Raw genomic sequence first — 4394 nt, forward strand, 5'->3', positions numbered from 1 at the left:
ATTAGACACTCTAAGACAGGCGTGTCCAAAGTCCGGTTTTAATTGGCCCACAAGTAATTTTATAAATTGAATAGATTATGGCCCGCACTTCAACTTTTGCTTGAGTGTATTGCACTTCTTAGTTTTAACACCAGGGGGAGCTGCTGTTGATCAAGGCAGTTGCTCCACCAAAAAGGACAATCACAGAAGAAATTTATCCCCAAGTTACTAAACATGGCAGAACCAAAGAAGCGAAAGGTAGAAAGTGAATGCAGAAAATTTCAGACAAGGTGGGAGAGTGAATATTTCTTCAAAGAATTCAAGGGGAAGTGTATCTGTTTGATTTGCACTGAAACTGTGGCAGTTATGAAAGAGTATAACGTACGACGTCATTATGAAACCAAACATCAGGCCTATGCATCCTACACTGGTGCTGAGCGAGAGCAGAAATTAAAGCAAATGCTAGCTCTCCTGCGGGGTCAGCAACAGTATTTTTTTTCGTGCTCAAATTGTCCAGGAAAAGGCTCCAATAGCAGCTATGAGGTCGCCCAACTCATCGCAAGACATGGCAAGCCTTTTTCAGATGGAGAGCTTATAAAACACGGCCTCGTTAAAGTCACCGAAATAATGTGCACGGAAAAAGTGCAGGACTTCAACAACGTCAGCATGTCCAGAAATCCAGTTGTGCGACGCATTGAAGACTCGTCAGCCAACATTAAACTGCAACTGTGTGATAAAGCTGTGCTTTTGATTTTTACTCCATCGCATGCGATGAGAGCACCGATGCCACAGACGCCGCACAGCTGCTATTTCTTTGCGGGGAGTGGACGAGAGCACGAGCGCTTTAGGTGAGTAAAAAATATATTCCACAGTACCCGCGTGTTAATGTGCAGGTACACATGCTTCAAATATCAATAATGCGCATCGATTCTGTCACTACCCTGCTTTTGCGCACCACTTTCTTAGATGCGTTTTTCTTGTTAACACACAGAGTAAACACCGCTGTGCACAGCGCACGCACATGCAAAGTCAGCTGATCTCATCTGATGCAGATCTGCTCCTTGGTCAGGTGACATCTGTCCGGATTTTTGCCACGAGTGGCGTACGATCAGCACCGCAGCTGGATGGCCCGATTTACATACCCAGCGCAGCTGATACTCACCAGAATAATTTACTAAAATTATACGGACTCCTGTTATTAAGTCCAGTTCAGTCTGTTAATGTTGATAACGGTTTCAAACTAACGTGTGATAGGTGTGTTGCTAAGCCTAATAACTTAAATAAACTTGAAATGTACCCGTCCTATTTTCCCCTTTATTGTTTTTTCTCTGTACTGTAAATCTTCTGTCTAAGAAGAAATCTGAGGCTGCTGTTCTGAGAATTAGCTACCAAAGCTTTTTCTGAATAAATCAATAAAGATCCATTTATGGAAAACTGTGATGAAGGCAGTTTTGTCTTTAATTATATTCAACAATATAACATATTTGACCACTTTTAAGTGATTTTTAATACAGTAAAGTTAAGGTTATATACCTAATTTTTAGTAAGTGGCCCAGCCCCTCCCATATTTTTATGTATGTGGCCCTCAGCGAAAAAAGTTTGGACACCCCTGCTCTAAGAAGTGCAGTTTCGGTAGAGTGAGCCTTACGAAAGCCAGATTGAAATTTATCAAGAATGTTGTGTTCATCTAGAAAATCCGTGAGTTGCTTGGCCACAACCTTTTCTAAAATCTTGGCAATAAAAGGCAGTTTTGAGATGGGTCTGTAACTGGAAAGCAAATGGGGTGGCTGTGGCTCAGGTGGTAGAGCAGATCGGCTACTGATTGAAAGAGTGGTGGTTCGATTCCTGGCTCCTCCAGTCTGCATGCCAAATATCCTTGGGCAAGATACTAAATTGCCCTCCGATGCGTTCATCGGAGTGTGAATGCTTATTAGTTGCACTTGAGTTTAGAAGTGCTTATATGAGTGGGTGTGATTGGGTGAATGAGGCATGTTGTATAGAGCGCTTTGAGTACTCTGGGAGAGTAGAAAAGCGCTATATAAGAATCAGTCCATTTACCAAAGAAGGATCAAGTTTAGGTTTTTTTTTAAAAGTGGGTGAATGACAGCACTTTTACAGTAAACAGGGACCTGACCAGAGAGTAGAGATGCATTAAGAATTTTAAGAACACTAAGACCAATAGACTCAGAAACATTTTTAAATAAAGACCCAGATAAAATATCAAGGGGGCAAGAGGATGATCTCATTGAAGTGACCAGCTTCAACTACTCAGGTAAAGACACTGGTGAAAATCTTTCAAATATTTCAGGCTTAATTAAAATTGAAACAGGCAAATGGTACATGGAGGGAGAGATGTTGCTTCTTACATTGCTAACCTTTTCAACAAAGAAGGAAAGAAAATTTTCACAGTCTTCATTTGAAGAAATAGGGACAGCAGCAGAAGCCGGAGCAACAATATCCCTAATTGTGTCAAATAGAACCTTAGGGTTACCTCTGCTCCTGGAGACTAGGTTTGAAAAATAAGCAGCCCTTGCATCACGAATTGAAGCGTTAAAAGAAACTAAAAGGTCTTTTAAATGAAAGAGATGAACCTGTAAACGAGTCTTTCTCCACAAATGCTCAGCTTTACGACAGACACGCTTTTAGCAGCGAATGCTGTCGTTCATCCAGGGCGAGGGTTTTGTAACAGGGGCTAGTCTAGTTTTAATAGGACAAATATTATCGATAATAGAAAGACAGTAATTATTAAAAAGATTTGTTAATAAATCAACATCATTAGAAGCAGGCAGAACCAAATTGCTATTATAAAAACTTAAGCAGCAACTTTTTCAATTTCCAATATTTATGTAATTCTCAAAACGTTTGGTCACGACTGTATACTGTAGCATGTATGTACAAACAATGTGCAAAATATGTGCATTTTATACACATTGTTTATACAGCATGAGAACGGAGCTTCTTTACACCTGTCATGCCACTATGGTTTCATTTCCTTTAAATAAAAAATACCGCAAATAACTTTGTCATGTAATTTTTTATTATTATTATATTTCTGAAATGGAAGGGCATTATCTGTCAGGTAGGGCTGTGTGGCAGACAAGAGTAGTAATATACCTGTACTTTTTTTGCCCCTGCGCGTTCATGTGATTGCACGTACGCGTGAACGGACGTTGCTCGTGCATGTGAGTTCGGGGGGTCATGTGAGTACATATCTGTTTAATAGCGTTTTATTTAATGAAACCATTATGTGTTTTATTTAAAATGTTTTTAAAGGATTGTATAGGTCTTAGAGCTCTGTTATTTAGACATAGATGATTTAATTTAGCTAGTTTAGTTTATTTTACTTTTAGTTTAACTAGTTAGGAGCATTTTGCTTTTCTTTAGTTCTTCGAACAGTCACAGGAGCAAATAGTTTTTAAACAGAATACCACAAACAACATGTATTCTTTTAGAAATAAACTGTGACACTTCTAAAAACCATGTATTCCCACACAGCATTTAATTAAACTAGTTTAGGAAGATTTCACTATTCTTTTTATTCCTCGGGCATCCAGAGACGGCACCGGACTCAGTAGTCATTTTCACAAAACCTTTATTCATCTTTATTCATCTTCATTTACGCATAGGGATGGGTACCGGTATCCGGTGCCATGATGGCACCGGTTCTGACATAAACGGTAGTAACCAGACCGAAAAGCAGCGCACATTTCGGTGCTTTATTTCGGTGCTTTTTTTTCCCTGAGATGTGATACACTTTAGATTCTAGCCAATCATTTTACGTTTCCGAGGATAGTAGGCGGGCCCAGGTACGTACGTTCTTTTAGAGCAGAGCTACAGATTAAAAATGCCCAAGGCGATGCGGTCAAAAGTCTGGCTGTACTTCACAGCAAAAGATGCAAACTCAGCAGCCTGCAACAAGTGCTTTAAGCTGATACTGTGCAAAGGAGGTAACACCTCGAATCTGATGAAACACCTGGCGACGCATAGCCCTTTTTTAAAAGCCGAGAAATGCGCAGTATTTGATAGCTTGCTGCGAGACCTCACACTGTGCAAATCTACTGCGGGTGTGGTGCCTGTTATCGGTCCCGGAGTTAGCAACATCCCCCAAAAACCCGCAGAGAAGAGTCCTGGCCCCCAGCCCTGCCAGTGTAGCAGAAATGATGACGGATGATGATGGCAGCAGCAGCCGTTATTCTCTGCGTGAGTAGCTTAATGTTGTTCGTGTGTAATTTACGTTGAGTAGGCTAATAACATTATTACATTAATGCATGTAAGGTGAACTAGCAAACACCATCGTAGTTACATGCGGCTGTCTTCTTGTTTCATGGCAGATACTCCCGTCACTCTGGCCAAAAAGGCTAAAATGACCAAAGAAAAAGTGGAAAACAGTTAAACATGAGGTTTTTGGACAAAGT

Source organism: Pelmatolapia mariae, linkage group LG3_W, assembly GCF_036321145.2.
Source record: "Pelmatolapia mariae isolate MD_Pm_ZW linkage group LG3_W, Pm_UMD_F_2, whole genome shotgun sequence".
Classification (NCBI taxonomy): Eukaryota; Metazoa; Chordata; class Actinopteri; order Cichliformes; family Cichlidae; genus Pelmatolapia; species Pelmatolapia mariae.